This window comes from Drosophila mauritiana, chromosome 2R, assembly GCF_004382145.1.
Source record: "Drosophila mauritiana strain mau12 chromosome 2R, ASM438214v1, whole genome shotgun sequence".
Classification (NCBI taxonomy): domain Eukaryota; kingdom Metazoa; phylum Arthropoda; class Insecta; order Diptera; family Drosophilidae; genus Drosophila; species Drosophila mauritiana.
Window position 1 is genome coordinate 5,111,145 of NC_046668.1, and position 17,691 is coordinate 5,128,835.

At 47.3% G+C, this 17,691-nt stretch overlaps 1 protein-coding gene across 1 annotated transcript in view; it reads left to right on the forward strand.

Annotated features, from left to right (window-relative positions):
- Positions 1-17,691, forward strand: part of LOC117138079 (zinc finger protein jing) — a 120,171-nt gene that overhangs the window by 58,147 nt on the left and 44,333 nt on the right. The window lies entirely within an intron of this gene.

Consider the following 17,691-nt stretch of genomic DNA (forward strand, 5'->3'; position numbering starts at 1 on the left):
CATCTTCGGAGGCTCATTTGCTATAGCAACAAATGTCGAAGCCAAAACTCTGATAACTCCAACCAAAACGCTCTGACTCAAAGAAAAAGCAAGTTATCCGGCTGGTCAGCTTCCCAGACACTTTTATGGCCCCATTGACATTTTTCCTGTTTTCCGCCCCTGTCCATTTTCTCGTTCTGGTCCATTCCACAGCTTTTCCTAGCGCATAAATTCAGCTTCAATTTGGTTGCGGATGGTGAATGGCAAAGAGTGCTTCGGGCTCATGCAAATTAATCATTTTGATTAACCAATTAATTGCCAAACATGTTTCGCTTTGCGCCTAGATTTTCAATCGCAAATTAAAGCTAAAGAAATATCAGTGCGCGATAAGAGAGCTAGTGTCGAACCTTAAATACCCTACCTTCAAGAAGGAAATACTACCATCCTCACATATCTATACTGTACCGAGTTGAATTCTAGACTAGCGACTAGCAATTAAAAGTTTGCTTAATGGACCTGAGAGATGTTTAATTGTAATTATTGTTTTAATACTTATTGTAGTTTCTTGTTTTATATAACATAACAGATGTATCATCTTCTATGCATTATAATTAATTCAAGATATAATCTGTTGGGCTGATGCTGAGTTGCCAACTAGATGCACCCCATTCCCCAGTGTATTCAAAGGCAAAGTCGGGTCGATTCGATTCGATTGCTCTCGAACTGGAATTGATTTATGTGCCTGGCCGACTGACCATTCGTTGTTGCCTCTGTCCACGCTGTCAGTACATACTGCCCAATCCCTCGGGCAGACCCGTTCCTCCTTCCCGGAGTCTGGACTGGCTGATTATCGAGCTGCGATATTGAACTTGACAGGCGTGGAGCGATATCGGAGACTAGCCTACCGACTCCTCGATGGGAGTTTCCGCGATTTTGGCGCACTATTGTGCAATGAGTAGGAAAATGTGCCCCAAATTGGCGTTTAATTATGAGTTAGTGAGTGAATTAGTGAGTGAGTGAGTGAATGAGTGAGTGAGAGTTGTAACTCCACTCAGCTGATACTTGTTCTGGGCGCTTGTGCATAATAATGGTATATACATTCCCCTCACAAGTCATTAGCACGAAACCCCTTTAAAAAGGGTCAGTGTGAGTCGACAGAATTTCTGGAAACGATGCCCACGCTTACCGATAAACCATCAATCAAAAGAATGGGCCCACCGAACTTCGTAAGGGCAACAATCGCGCCGTAATGATACCCACCAAATATAATGCGATATCTATTTAATCAACCCCCGATATAATCACTTAGCTCCCCGCCTTTAATTACCGGCCCGTCCTGCACGAATTTCAATTATAATTGAAGCCGCCCCGATGTCAATGGTAACTGCTGATCCCGATGATGGCGATGATGATTCCCGGCTCGATTTGCGGTGGGTTAGTGGGTTCGGGAGAGCGTAATAAGCCCGATTAAAGCTCCAATAATTATAATATTGCGAACGGAGCGGCCGCCGCACAAAATGCCAATTAACTGGCGTATTCGAGTTATGGCCTCCGGAGACGGGGGTTCTTGTTGCGGGACAGACGGACCTTGCATAATCCGCCGCACAGATGATTCGTGCGCTCCGTGCTCATCATCAATTTGTGGGTATGTAGGACTCACCGCTTACCGCTCACCGCTCCCGTCCCGCCGACCGCCATATCGCTCCTGTCTGCCCTCATCACTCGCATTGTTATGCGCCAGTGGCCAAATCTCGCTTCTGATTCTCCCCGGCTGAGCTCGACCCCGACCCTAATCGCATTTCAATCAACATTGGCGGCAGCCAAAAGACCAAGCGAGGGTCCTGCGGCCTCTCCCTTCCCGCTTCCCATCCTCGCTCTTTCCGGGTCCTTCGCATCCTGCAGCCGTCAGTTGCAGGCCAAGACTGCCTGCCACATTTGGCGGTAGCGGCAACCGCTCGGATTAACGCTGTTTCCAACCGAAAGAAGCAACCGCTTTTCTCCAAAGATAATATGCACTTTTTCCTGTGGTTTCGTTGGGATTAGTCTGAAATTGGAAGAGTTCTAACGTTTATTACCCGAACTTCAAAGCTGTTTGGCAATATTAAACAAATAAACTTCCAAGTCTCTGAATTCTGTGCATATTAAAGGGCAAGAATAACACTGAAATGGATACGGACAGAGATTCGGGATGTCCAGCTCTTAAGTTGATGTCAAGGCAATGTTTGGCAAGGACATAATGAACAGAACTTCCGCCGACTTCCTTCCTCAGCGAACGAGGCGAATGGGGAGGCGGAGGCAAAGTATTGTGCAAATGAATCCTTTGAAGTCAGATGATGAGACAGCATTTTGTTGTGCAGGCACCATGAAAATAGGATGTGCACATGAGAGGCTGGATTTCTTTCAGATTGAGATCGGGCGGCACAAAGAACCCCGAAGATGCGGTGTGCCTTTGGCAGCGTTATCTGTCATCTTCAATATTGAAATGATCCGATTTTCCCTTCAAAAGAACTAAACCACTTAAAGGGACTTGCGTCAGTCCAAAGGGAACCCCTATATCCGGTAGGCTTAGTTAAAGATGAGCGATCGAACTGCAGTTCAATGCCCATTGGCTGATTGGGATGGCAACCAATTGCTGAGGGAGCAGGGAAGATGACACTCCGTCGAGGTGCTCGGTCATCTATTTAACTATTTTTGAATTACCAGATGGGCAAAATGCCCTGGCACTGCTGCAGGGAAAGCAGATTGTAATTAAGCCTCAGACAGAGGGAAAGGGATAAATCAGGGGAGAGCAGGACATTTATGATGGGAAAGCTTAATAGTTTACCCTGCAGAAAAGCGCGTCCGCAAGCTATTAAGTTCTTAATTCGCAGAATGAAATTTTAAACTAAAAGCATTTGAGCCTGCCACCGAGCAGAGGGATGAGATTTAGGTGGCAGTATAGCTTTACCGTTAGCTATATAGCCAGAGCTATAGCAACAATGTCGCCGTCTGCAACGGCAACCAATTAACAGCTTATTAGAATGCACACCATCGTAATCCTCGCCGGCAACAATTTGTGGACTTAAAATATTAAATTGCTGAAACTTAAAAACAGATTTCTCAGCAGAAAACGGAAAAAACAGCAGCGCAGCCGGACAAACTTCCACCTAAAAAGAAGTTGGAGAAGTTGAATCTGGGAGGAGGAGTGCGATTGCAGAATTCGAGGAGAAATTATGCATGAAGGGCAGGGCGAAGGCTGCGCCAGGGAGAAGTACACGTAAGGGAATGGGTACCAGTATACACTCAGATAACAAAATGAGTTCCCTAAAGTCCTCTTAGAAAATTTGAATAGAATGAAGTAGTAATTTGATGACAGACCCATATTAAACTAAGACAAGACGAATCTGAAGTCAATTAAAAATTGACTCAATCATACAGATTCTATAATATAATAAATATAAGTTACTATAACGTTTCTCAGAAAATCTAGACCTTCCATTTTTACATTTGCTTCGTCTTCGAAATATATTATCTAACCGTCTTGGATATTCTCGCAGTGTAAGGAGGCAGGTCCACGGGCACGAGCATCTGCGGCTTTGTTTGCCGTTTGGTTTGGGGCCTGGCCAATGGACCTGGCCGTGGTCGTGGACCTGGACCTGTGCCTGAACCTGAACCTGAGTTCCGACTGAAACGAAAGGCGCTTCAAGCGTAAAAAGTTAAACTCGAAATTCTCTAGAGTTGCTTTCTTGGAAATTGGACCTGGACATGCCCATGGCAGCGAGACAGCAAACTGCTAAGCAGTTGGACCCAGGGATAGTGCCCGATAAGTTCAGGATGAGAACGGAGTGGGAGAGAGGGTCCTTTCACTCTGGCCAGGGCGAATCATAAGCGAAGGACATTCTGCGACTATAATAATGCCATTTCCCTGATAGACGGGCGGACTGGGTGTTTGCTTGTTCTCCTGAAAGTTTCTGGGATTGTCCCGGACTGCCCAAGGTGCCCTGCCCACCATTGAATGAAAGCGAAACCCTTTAGCAAACGTGTCTGGCATGGAGATTGCATGTCTGCCATATGCCTTTAAAAGTATATAACTGATACAGGGCTTCCTATTACTGCCTAGCGATTCCACTAGAGATGAAACGCGAATACCCTTAAAAATAAACAAGTACAAAAGTAATTGCTCAAAACGGCTGCCATTTGCGATTAAAACCGATTAGATAAAATATGACCTGCCCAAAGTGAGGTTGCAATAACTTGCTCTCCATTCGTTCAGTAACCTTTTAAGCCACTTAGGCACTCACTCCCCAATCACCATTCATTGATCCTTTCATTCATGCCTAAGTTGTCACTACCCTGCCAACCCTCCAGCACCGACCAGGCTCACAATCTGCATTCCCGAAAAGCGACTTAATTACACTCACTCATAAGCATAAGTATCCCAAAGCGTTCCAGGAATTTCGGGCTGGGAAACGGGATGGAGATCCGAGGCTGATGGCTGCGGGACTGCGGGGGAGCCGCACAATCACAAAGGATAAACCAATTAAACTTAGTTCGAGGCAAGCAAATGCCAAATGCCAGGCGCCATCAGCCGTCTGACAATTCAAACAGCAAAACTCAACTAACCGACAATGAAAACCTCAGAAATGTGCAGCCGGGCTGAGGGATAGTGCCATGACTACCGGGGTCCCAGATGCCAGTTGCTGGCGAGGCATTCCGCCGTCAACTAACCGATGTCCTTTCAGCCACCCCGAGCTCTCTTTGGACTTTGGGCTGACTGCATATTTCGACATTTATGTGGTCGTCAATGGGTGTCGTTGTGTCGTTGATTTCTTGCTTAAGCGCGATGCGATTCAATTTCAAATCCTGAACACATTTCCACGAGTGGCTGAGCAGGGCCAGGAGCTGGAGCAGGATTCAGAACCGGGACCTTCCTGCCGGGACAGCTAACAATGTTATCTCGTAATTTTACACGTCGATGATTTCGGGCGAATGAGTTTGATTCGATTGTCTCAAGTTTTTTGCGATTGTGTGCAGCAAACAGGGAGAGGGTGAATGGGGTGAATGGTGGATAGTAAATGGCAAAGGGATGCACCACCGAGTGGCGGCGACGACGCCTTTGACATCCTTCTGACAGCCGGAGCGGAGCGCCCGCCGGTTCCCCGGACAGCTGCTCCTGGGCCCCACTTCTAGACAGGCCGCCCTGTTCGTGTGGGGCTGCAATAAATTCCAGCAATGCAACACAGCCCAAGACCAAGGACATTAGAAAAGGGTCCACGTAGCCGGTGTAGTTCCCCCACAATAAAATGTAAAAAGGAGGGCTGCAACTTGAAGATACCCAGCATTCTGAAGTGATAGGATATTTAACTTGTATTGATCTGTCAATACAACAGCTTTATCACTATCAACTACACGGTATAGTATAGAAATATCACACTGATAAGATTCTGCAACATTGTACAGCTAACCAAACAGGTATAGATTGGTAAAAGTGCAGGTTCTTTAGTACCTCCGTCTCCACGAATCCAAGAATACCCTTCAATCGCTCTAGTGATGGGTATCGAAAAGGAAACTCGAAATACCAGAGACGGCAGCGGCATTCGAATGACATGCAAAGTTGTCGCCCCGAAAAGAAACTTTTACCGAAAATCATTTCAACTTTGTGCCTTTTCTGCCACCATCACAGGCACCCCAGATTTCGGCTGTCCTGGCCGAGCCAAAAAGAGTTTACCGCGCTCGTCGCTTCATTGTCGTGGTAATCAAATAAAAATCAATGGCTTGTGAAATTCAAATTGTGACTCGGAACAGACTCGGTCGAGACTCTCCAGTTTTAAAATTTCCAGAGTCACCTTTCTCCGCCTTTCCGCAACGCCCCACCAAATCTAGTGGTCGACTCCTCGAGGGGAGCGCGTCGAAATCACGTGCCCGGTCCTCATTTGCCGTTAGCATTCGCAATCGCCGGAGTTAATGATCTGGTGCCGTCTAGCACACAACTATCTATAAGCCCGGACCGTCCCACTACATCAACTGTCATTAGGCGAGTTGGCTGGTCGCAGATGGCGGGACTCCATCTAAGTCCCGGGCTCTGAATAAATTAATTTCTAAACGGTGAGACGAGTCCGATTTTGGGGCGAGGTGGAGTGGTACGATAGTTAATTATAGGGTTTTCTTAGCCCTGTTATTGCTTGCCATTAAATTTAGCAGTTGGCAAGGAGGGAAAAGTCGGCAGGATGTGCGGAATCAACTCTCAATAGCATACTTCCTGATCCCCGACCACCGCCTCCCTGGGAAGAAGTCGAATTTAAAGTCGCCCCCGTCCCCGACTCACATCAATCCAAGCTTCCGTCCTGCCAAACCCATTTCCTTGGGAACAACAAAGAAATTAACATCATATGTTCACTTGAGCTGCTACATTAAACCAAGGCACTCCCCCTGTCGCAGGGACTTCCGAATGCCCTGGGGTGCAAGGTAAAAAGTTGTTAAATTCCTCAAACAGTTTTTTATTAAATGACAAGAGGAATTAGGAAGGAAAAGGGAGCCAGCGGTGGGTGACAGATGGGACAGTGGGTGTTGACACACTCGTGGTGCTCTGGAGGATTAGCCGCCACCCTCCGAAAGCCATCCGAATGCCATCGAACCCGCCCGGCTAAGCCTTGTGTAATAATTATGCTAACGACTGTCAATTGTGAGGCCCGCGAGGGCTGTAAATTGAATGGAGATGGCGAGCGGTGGACGGTGGAGCGGGCTGTGACAACGATACAAACCGCAACCCGCAAGATAAAGGAGCCGGAGCACACTCCTTGCAAGGGTTGCTGCCCGTCTCCTGACGTGTGCTAATAGTTCGTCGTGGCCTCCGCTCTCAACCCCTTCGATTTGGGAAATCAGAGCCCTTTTATTTGGAAATTAAACTCGCTTGGCTTTTCACACTCAATTGACTTTTCGGGCCGCCACTCCTGCCACTTATTTGCCTGTTGTCAACTTTTCGCACACACGGAAAAAAGCAATGGGCAGGGGGCAGGGGGCAGGAGGGAACCCAACCCGTTCCCCGGAACGAATGGCCAGCATCCATTATTTGCAGGCACTTGCCGCCTTTGCAGCCTCCAAGTGACGCAAGGAGGGTATTGGATCTGGGAATCCGGAGGCTGTGCGATTGCTTGAGATGTTCCGCCGATCTTGAGAAGTACTGAAAGTGGTAGTCGCACTCGAAGTGTTTGCTGTCCTGTCCGCTGACGCTCCCTGTCTGTCCGCCTGTCTGCGCTAAGGCTTAATCCCATCCTCTATTCCACAGACTTTGCATTAAGATTATGTAAATTTGGCCGCCATGGGGAGCGAAAAAACATTCGGAAAGGCGCGTGTTTCTGGCAGTTTTCTGGCGTGTCTGAGCTGGAGACAAATTGAGAAAGGCCCTCGAGCACAAGATGCGGCTTTAAGTGGGCGAAATGGCTTTAAATTGCCGGCAGTGGTCCGTGTAAATCATAAAATCATTTTTCCATTTTAATTAAAATTGCCAAGGAAAAGTGCAAACCCTTTTGGGTCCCCCGCAAAAGTTTTCGTTTTGGCCTGGCATCACTCAACCGCCCAGTTGCTTTCAAGTTCCTTGCGTTTAATTTGCTGCCATTTTCACTTTTACTCCTGCCCATTACATTTATCAAGCTGAGTGGGACACTACCTCTCGGTTGGCCTTTGTCAACACGGAGCTGACCCACGACACTCCTCCGGCTCGTGTGTGCCGGAAAGTTTGTTCACGGGTAAGAAAAAGTTTTGTACCTTGCTTCGCAACTGTAAGTAAAAGCTGTCCGTAGTTTTTCAGGACCGCCTTCCCCACCCACAAGCTGGCTTGCTCCTTCGCCTGGAAGAGCTTCAGTGGAATACGGGCACTATGTCCTGTTTCGAACATGTCCCGAAATTGTTGCCACATTGGAGCAATTATGTTTGAGGGTAGCTGGTCGGCCAGAGGCAAACGGGGCTAAGCTCCTTCGGAGGGGAATGAGGTAGCCATGAAGGTACCTATTCGGAGCACAGGATTAGAGCGGACAGGGAACTTTTAGTCCGAGTAAGTAGCTTGGGGCAGACTCCAATGCAGCTCATCACTTTCGCCTGGCAAATACTTGGCATATGTAAACAAGCCGATCTTATCGCCAGTGTTGGGACACAACTAAGCTGCCAGAAGAGCTTGCACCACCGGCAGCCAAGCCACTTACTTGCAACTGACAGGGAGTGACAAGCCAGTCAAAACTACCTAGCCACATGTGGCCGGGGGGCGAGGAGAAGTCTGCCGAATCGCTACTTAACACTCCTTTTCTCCAGTCCCAAAAAAAAGTTTGAGAAGAAAAAAGCTAAAAACCGCAGACAGAATCCTCTGGACTCGAGGACTGGGAACACAAAAATTCGGCGTCTGCTGCTGCAGGCAGCTCAAACAAGGGAAATCACCCAACCCAAACGCAGAACCAGCTCCAGAATGCCACTCATATCGTGGCTCAGCTGTTCGTGGATGTGTGAGTTTTGTCTTTTACCCTAGAGCGGGGTATTTTAATTTTATTAAGTGATCTGTAAGTGAGTAAATCAGCCCGTTAAAATCATAAAAATCGGCTTTGTCTGACGTTTTTATTTCTTACGTTTAGTAATGGGTTCGTTATACAATCAAAGTTATCCAAACTAATATCTCCGAGTTATAAAAGGGCTAATGTGCAATGTTTACGTCTACAAAGGTTGAAAAATATAAATATTAAGCATAATTGTATTGGAAATATTCCTAGACTTCCCAATGTTTAACGATGATTTCCCTATTGCTTTTCATCACTGAACAAACCTTTAATTAATATTTAAAAGAGCATTTCTATCTTCAGTCCCATAAGGCAACCCTTTCATTCTTTCTTGTTCGCTCCCATGTGTTTGGTGGTGTCCCCAAATGCCATTTAGCATCTGACTTAGCGGAGCTGCTGCTGCTGATGGGAAACTAGTGGGCTCCAGGACCAGAAGGGGCATAAGGTAGCGACAACCTGCTGAGACGCAAACCGAACCGAGCAACATATGTTCGTGTGTATCTGTGAGCCACGTTAAGAACGTCTGAACGTCGCTTCTCCAGTAGTTTTTTGTTTGCCACAGACTTCTTCTGCATCCCCTCCTCAGATCCAGTTTTGCAGTCTCCGGCAACTATTAAGTCACATGTCTGTCTGTCTGTCTGCCGGGCGTGCGCCACGTGACCCCGCCCCGATCCTGGTCCCTTCCGCCCTCGCCATCGCCATCACAGTGGCTCTGCTATTAGACTTTTGAGTTATGACTTTGCATCCTTGGAGGAGAGTTCTTCTTAGGAGCGAGCCCATTTCGAAAAGAGGAGTGACGGAGCGAAGCCAGTTTAACCTGAATTTCCACATTAGCTCCTCGCCTCGCCAGCGTCTCTCGTTCGTGTTTGTCTTTGTTTTTATAGCCCTTTTCAGCCAGGTAAACACGGGCGGGCCAGGAAGCAGCCGGTTGCTCACAGCCAGGTCCAGACAGCATCATATGGTCACTCAGAAGCGAGGGGGACAAGCGGAACCTGACTCATCCGACCAGGCAGCTTCATTACGCGCCTGTTTGGGCCGGCTCTGTTTGTTCCTCTTTGTCGCAGACTTATTACTTTTGCCCGAGGGCAGGCCAACAAAGGGAATCCTCCTGCCGAAAGCTAGGAGGGAGGGATCCAGCGACTTGCTGGGTGACATAATATGACACCGGGCTGCCAAGGACTCTTGTCAACTGTCTGACTGCAAGTGCAGCAGCCGAGCTGCAGCCGAAAACTTTCTTCCTATAAATTTGACAGCATTTGGGGAGGAGGAGATGGAGTGGCAGCGGTGGGACTCCCACTCCCGCTCCCGTTTGCCTTCCATTAGTCGCTGGTCTAGACAGCCTCCTGTGCTGAACTTCCTTCTGCCCGCCTTTATCTATTAAACATAATTTACAGGATTTTGCTAACTTTATCTGGCCCGTGAGGAGGGAAAAACTAAAGTTAGCTTAAGCAACTGCCTGGCTCGACTACCGCCGCCTTATTCTAAATGGTCTTCTCTCTCCATCTCTTTGCAGGTGAGTTTGCATCCTGCTGCGGCTTCAATTAGTCGAAAGTGCCGGGACCAAAAGGCAGCCGAATCTTCCGCAGAAAGGAAGTGCCCCTGCTTCTCCTGCTCCTTTGCGCACACCTCAGTGAGTATGTGTGAGTACTTATCTAGCTAAGCTCGCCATCTTTGGCGCTAGGAATCCTTTTACTTCCACCTGTATCCCGGTATCCCGGCCATAATTATGTGCCGTCATCTCGCGGCCAACTAAGTTGACACCGCGTCGCAAGTGGCTTGAGGCAGGATGTGCAAGTCGGACAGGACAGGATTTGCATCAAGATGGCACATTTCTGGGTTTATTTTCACTCTGCAAAAAATGCATAGTAAACATCTACTACTCTGACTGCACACACACACAAAGGACGCTAAATGGGGCAATATAAAGTGCCAGGAAAAAAAGCAGTTAACGAGAATCTTTTTAAATCGGGGGAGAAGGTTGTGGATGTGGAGCTAAAGCACTTGAGAAACTTTCCGCCGTATTCATACATGAACTAGACCCAGTCTTCCAGTCTTTCCTTCCTCACTCCTTTGGAGGTAACTCAAACAGATTCATTAGATAAAATAATAAGCACTTGAGACTGGCGAGTTGAGGGGAAGCGCAGAGTCAACGTGGCGTATGAGCGATTTTTCTTGTTGTTTCAAATGCCGGCAAAAGTTTTTCTATTTCTCGGAGAGTTTGTGTGTGAGTCGCACCTCGTCCTGCTTTCAGTTTCAGCCCCGCAGGCACTCGAAGAGCAAACTTCAACACTTTGGCTCAAAAGCGAGCAGGCGAAATAAAGTAAAACAAGGCGAGAGTATAAACTTTACTACTTAAAAGCGCAAAACGCAACGCAATGCTCGAGTGGTGCCAGCTGTATAGGCGGGGATGTGGCAGGACTTCCAAGGGAGGTCCTGGATGTGTCTGGGTCTGGTTCTGGCTCTGGTTCTGGTGGTGATAATGCTGGAGAGTCGTCGTCTGAGCGAGCTCAAGTAACTGCGAACAAACCAATTAAGTTTATTACTTTTGCGTTTTTCAAGTGATTCTCTTGCTCCCTGTCTATACGAACATCCGACCCCCTTCCACGCCCTGGATGTGTGTGACTGGGCATTTAGCAAGTTGCTGCGACTTTGCCCCGTGGTGTGCCACAAAGTTGTTGCAAAAGTTTGACAAAGTGCTTCAAAACAAAACCAGGACACAGGGGCTTGGGCGGTGGGCGGCGGGCGGGCAGGACAGGTAAGCGGGGTGGACATGATGAGAACGCCACTCAACGCAACAGATTTGTCAAAGAAATTAATAAATACCACGTCATGCTGCGCAGCCTGCCTTCTTTTCGGCCCTCTTATGAATTTTCCACCCCACGAAATTCTTGCAACAAGGAGTATAGACAGCGGACAGAACACACTCCTACCATGATGGGCGGCATTAGGTACACCTTTTCCCGGTTGGAGCTTTTATTCGTTATAGTCGTTATAAGTACAAGTGTCCTTCAGCCACTCAAATACCCAAAATCTTCTTCAACTTTTTTACTTTTACGGCTGTACGAAAAAGAATATCAAAATCTAGATCCTGTAAGTCACAGCTTACCATTTTAAAAATACTATGGCAAGATTTTTTGAAAACCCGATGCTATGAAGTATTTTATGACGAACATACTTTCATGTCTGTCGGCCACTAGAACTGCTTCTCTAACGTTACCCTCTTACAGTTTCTGTGTGGCGAATTTGCCGGCAATTAAAGCAAATTACCAAAGGCGACATTCATTATTATTATGGCCAGCATTTCCCAAGAGCTTTTTCCCCCCAACGTAGACCAACTTCCTCCTCCGTTCAGGCTTCTCCCCTCCGCCTGTCAGCTCTCACAGTCGTCCGTGGTCCTTGTTCTTCAGGTCTGGAGCCTTTTGTCAAGGTGATTTATCACCTCTAAGCGCCTGGCACTCATTAATTTTTGATTGGGCCAAAAAGGCAAACAGCAGAAAGATGCTTCGGGGCTCCGGTGTTTGTTGTCGCTGGTTTTATTAAAACTTCATCAAATTCAGTCGCGACACCAGTTGAGAACCTAATGGTGGACCCGTACTGGGTACAGTGTCTGTTTTCATTACTTGACTACGAAATGAAATGAAATTCGCTGCTTTTCATCAAGGTTCATTCAGGGTAATTGACTTTTCCAGTGGGAAGTGCACGGGCATTGCGATGGACTCCATTAGCTGATATTTCGGGTCAAATACGAGAACATGGAATATTATTCAAATTGTGGCGGGACTTTCAGTGCTGCCTAGTCACAGTTGACCGCAAAAGTTGGGCAATTAATTATGATGACGCCGCCGAGAACAAAATGGGAAAAAATTGCCAGCCAAATGGCGGCGACAACAATGACAACGGCGTCAACATTTATGCTGGGATGGTGGCAACCCTGGTCCGTTCGGAATCCCTTTGCGCACTGAACGGCACACCGGATTCCGATTCAGATTTTTCCGGGCAGGAACGTTGAACCATGGACATGGTCACTGCCTTCCTGTTTGGGGGGCCACCCCTCCCCCACTTCTCCTACTCACGGCCCCACATTCGATTCCGTTCCACTTTGTTCCGCTGTGGGGTCCGAAAAACTATGGGCGCCGGTTCCGTTGACAGTTATTTTGATTTATGCGAAATCGTAGCTGGGGTTTTACGCCCCAAACTGCGGGTAAAAGGGGCTAAAATGGGTCCAGCGGCGGAGGGGGCGTGCTGCATGCGTGCGAGGGGTTTGCAGAAAAAGGGCAATAAATAGCGCACGAAAAACGGGTCACAAAAGAAATTCCAGTTGGCGGAACCCAAAAAAGCACTCAAAGCTCTAATACAAATTGGACGCCCTGATAAGTGTGTGTTTGTGTGTGTGAATATCTGTGCTGGTGTGTGTTGAGAAAAAGGTGTTGGTTAACGAAGTGAAGTCCTTCTTTCATATATTGATTATTTAATATCTTGAGGAACTGGAAGAAGGATTTTAAAGAGATGTATGTATGATAACATAGATGACAAGCTTCAAAGTTTGGTTGTTCGACTATCCGTAGGGATTTTACCCTATGCTTAGGGTAGTCTTTGTAAAACTCACTTAAGAGGAAACCTCATCTTTTGGCGTAAATTCCGATAGCCAGTAACCCTTCGCACTCTTATCTTACTCAACCACTTAACAAACTACCAACCAAGAACGACAACTACCAGATCTCAGCCCAATAACTCTAATGGCAGCAATAAAATATCCATATACATTTAAAATTAGCACTCGACTGTGCACTGGGATAGCGGGGAAGATTGGGGCTGGTACACAAGCCTGGCCGCAGGGTGACCCGAACCCATATTGCCTGGCCAAATGTGACCGCAAACTACATAAACTATAATGACAAATGTGTGTGCGAGTGTGTTTGAGGATTCAAATTGAATGCGAGTGCTGCAAAAAGGTTAACTCCCAACTAAAATAAAAACCGGGCAGTTCAGGAAAGAACGGGTTTGGGGGCGGGATGTCCAAACAACCGCATCGACTGTGGGTGCCGGCCATGGGTCACCAGGAGCAGCAAGAACAACAACCCAATAAAGACCACTAAGTGTCCCAGTGTGTGTGTGTGAATGTGATTCTATTTGGAATAAACCAAATAGTCGCACATAAATGCGGGTGTTGCTAACCCGGACCCCACTACCCCATACCCTTGGCCACCCTCCCGACCAACTTGCATACATCATAAATTGTGGACAGTCTGCTGGCCGAGGTCCTAGCTGTAAATGGCCTAACCACAGGGCGAAACAGCCCAAGCTCCAGTCCCCGACCTCCCGGGAATCCTAACCCGCCGGACTAAACATCCGGCCAGTCTCCGTTCAGTTCTGGTTCTGATTCTGGTTTTGGTCTGGGGCTGCTGATAAAAAAGTTCGCAAACAGGCAGTTAAGTAAGGCATAAAGTTTCCCTTTGAAAATGTCTATTTGAAAAGTTTCCTGGCCGGGACTCTGGGCTCTGGACCCTGGAAGCCTGGAACCCGGGCCCCGATGCACAATGGCGTCCATAGTTTGTCGCTTCCGCCGCCCGCTAAACGAAAGTCATTTATTTCGGCTGTTTCTTCGCTGCGCTTCATTGCCACACAGCTATTTTAATCAACCCGCCGCCGAATAGTTGGCTCTGAATGCATTTGGGCTCAAGTGGCAAGGGAGAGATGTCCGGTCCCTGAAAGGCTTCTGCAATTACTCCCCGGCGACTTTCAAGTGCAGCCGGACTTTGATTAGCGTGTTGTGTGAATGCAGCTGGAGCAATTGAGACCACTCATCCTTTATCAAGGCTTGAAGGGCTTAGATTGAAAAGAATCTCTGGGATTTTTCAAAAGTTTAACATCGTGTGCTGTACCGATAAATAATCTGGTGGTTATCAGGACAAAGCTTATCAAAATCATTCTGTTCGCTCTCGATCTGAAAGGGTCAGCAATATTAAACATCTGTGTGTTTTACCTAAACTGCGAAGTCCAGTTTAGTCCTTTTAAAGATTATTAATTTAGCCCGGTTCATCTGCGCAAATTCTCTAAGCTTTTCGCACTTATTCCCCATGCACTACACTCATTTATGATTCACGATTTGTCCAGCTTTGAATCGCTTACCACACCAACGAGCGTTTAAGTCCATATCACACATTCGATTAGCGGGACGAGGGGCTCCTGCATCTATATGCAGAGTGCATAGACATCTATTCCAGGACATGCATATTTAAAACTTATTCAGGCATCAAATAAATGTTTACACGGCGGCGAAGGGCGTGGAAATCCATGCTTAGGCACAAAAACAGCGTGCGCATAGAAAACCCAGTCGGATGCAATTTTCGGAGTCTGATTCGATATTATTTTGCGATTCTGCTGGGTCTGCTGCCCAAAACTATGCAAATAATTCATTTGACAGACAGGCAGCAAACAAACAAAGACCCGGTCTGGAAGCTGGGGCAGAATGGCGGAGTGGCAGCGTGGGGCAAGGGGTTCAAAGGAGCAGGATGGAAGTGACGATAAAGTGTGAAAATATGTAGCAGGCAAATGGCAAAAGAAATTAAAACGAGCAAATCGTGGCAGAGCAGGAAAAAATGTTTACTATGCCTGTGTTTCTGTCCGGAGTCTGTCTCTTCCGTGGGGCAGGCTGAGATCAGGAGCGGGTGCCCTGCCACATTCCCGTGCGTTTTGCCTCAACTCGTCTCGTTTCGTTTCGTTTCCGTTCGCAGCGTAGGCCAAAAGTCAGGAGCTGGCTTCTGTTGGTTTATCTTTCATGCGATGCCTGGCATTCATTGGATGTCTGGCCCACCGCCTCCTATGCCCGTCGAAATGGCTTTCTCACTTTCGACTAATACCCACTCCACGATCGAAGTGCAAATTTAAGCTGCTCTGGCATTTTCACCTCTTAACGCCCTCTTAACCCCCAAACCCCTTGATAAAACGCTTTGCCCCAATCTGCGACCGTTCAAGTATGTGTAACTCCTATGTCGTTTCCCTTATGCCACCCACAGCGAACCCGTGATCAGCGATGCACCAAAGTGTGCTTTAAAAAGTTTTCCAGCAGCGGGATGAAAAAATATTTGCCAAAAATCCGCATTAAAAATTCAACATGTTGTGTCGCATGCAGAAAACGCAAAATGAAAATGAAAGTGGGCGTGGAAAGGAGTGTGGCAGCAACTAGAGGGGGATAGGGCCACCTTTTCAGTCGTGGCATTTTAAATATTTCATGACTTCCACATTATTTGCCAATTGCCGCCAGACGGAGAAGGTGGATAGCGAGCCGAAGGGTCCACGAAAGATACGGATAGCTATTCTATTAGTTGCGGCCAGCCTTTGGTCCCACTCCACCTACCCTCCTCACTCGATGGCCTTCGACATCTGTCAAAGCGAGAAGCCGATTTTCCATGCACATTTCCCTGACATTTCCGCAACATATGTGAGGTAGCAATATCGGACGGAAAAACTTTTGGAAAATGATGAACTGCCCCGATTCAAACAAAGGATCAACCAATAAACCGAAGAGGGAGTATATGAGGAGGACCGAATTCATCGAAGCGGAAATGCGTTGTCAACTCAAATTGGTGGGTGGGCATGGCCATCTTTCCTATCCCCCTATCCCCCTATACCCCATTTCCCCGACGCCAGCAAAAAAAACGCTTTCTAAGCCTTGCTAACTTTTGTCGAGTGCGTGAGCTGCCGTCTCCGGCAATGTTGGCCGCTGTCACGCTCCGATATATCCTGGCAGCCTTGTGCGACATATCCGTGGCGTCTCCCCCAGCTCGCAGCCCCCTTTCCTCCTGAACGCACCCAAGTGATACTGCTGCAATCGCAGCTGGCAGGCCCTTTGTCCTCCGAGTCTGCTTCGCATTTGTGCAGCAATGTTGCCACTTTTTTGCCTTCCCAGCAAAAGAATCGATTGAATTAAATGTGACACCAGACAACCATATGCCAAGTTATAAGCACTTAAGAGGGGGCGACGAACACGAAGAAATATGCCTAAAAGCGTGAACCGAATGTTATTAACCTTACTCGTGGCTTAAATTGGATTACTTTATTGAAAAGTAAGTTGAAAAGCATGTAACAAGTTGAAGAAAGGAATTTCGTACCGAACATATAGAGTATTTTCATTCTTCATCAGAATCATGACAGTCTGTCCGTCCGGCTGTGCGTCCGCCCGTCTGTGTGTCCGCCCGTCTGTCCGTATAATCGTCGAGATCTCGGGAACTAAATAAGAAAAACTTTCAGATTGTAGAGACACAGACGTAACGCAAGTTTGTTTGAAAAGTTTGCCACGCACACTTTAAATCACAAGTCGCCCAAAACTGTCACGACTGCAATTTAAAACATATTTGGATTTTTTTCATTTTAGTATTTGTCTTTCTTTTCTAAATTGTAGGAAATATAATAAAATGAAAAAAACGACATTATTTTCTAGAATCTGCGAGCTAAATACCACCTTATAAATTCAAATATGATTTAATTTGCCGGTCATAGGTTGGAAAAAATATATTTAATGCACTTAAACGTCAACAAGACTAACGAAACAGTGGACCCCAACACTTACTAGACTCTTGAGCCCTTTTCACTTAACCGGACAAGAAGTATGAAAGTTAAGCTTATCTTCCCCAAGACTTGGGCAACTAGTGGTTGATTAAACGGCTCTCGATGGGAAAACCTGGATACATGACCGAGGCTACGGTTCCGTGAGTCAGTGTTTCTGAGCAGGAGTCCGTGCGACGAAGACGACAGCTTTCACAGGTGGTCGGAGCTCCAACGGCGTCTAATGAATTGTATAGCCAGGAAATTATTATGGAATCGATGAGCCCAGACACAAACACTCTCACACGAGCAGGACGCGTCGTCGTGAGGCGCTTTTCCCACACACACTCGCAGACGCACGCACACAGACGCCAACTTGCACACAGGCACTGGGACTGCGAAAAGTTTTCCCTGGTGGAAGGAGTTGAAATTGGCAATTAACAAACCATTGAATCCAATAAACAGGATTTTAACATTTTGAACAAACAGAGAGCAGGCGGGGCGGAGAGGCGTAGGGGCGGAGAAAAGGTAGCAAAAAGCGTCGCCAGAGGGCGAGGGGCGGGGGGTGGTTGGCTGAAGGACGAAGGACGAAGGGCCAGAGGGTTGCAAGGCTGGATGGTTGTAGCTGGCGAGTGCTGCTTTCGTTCGT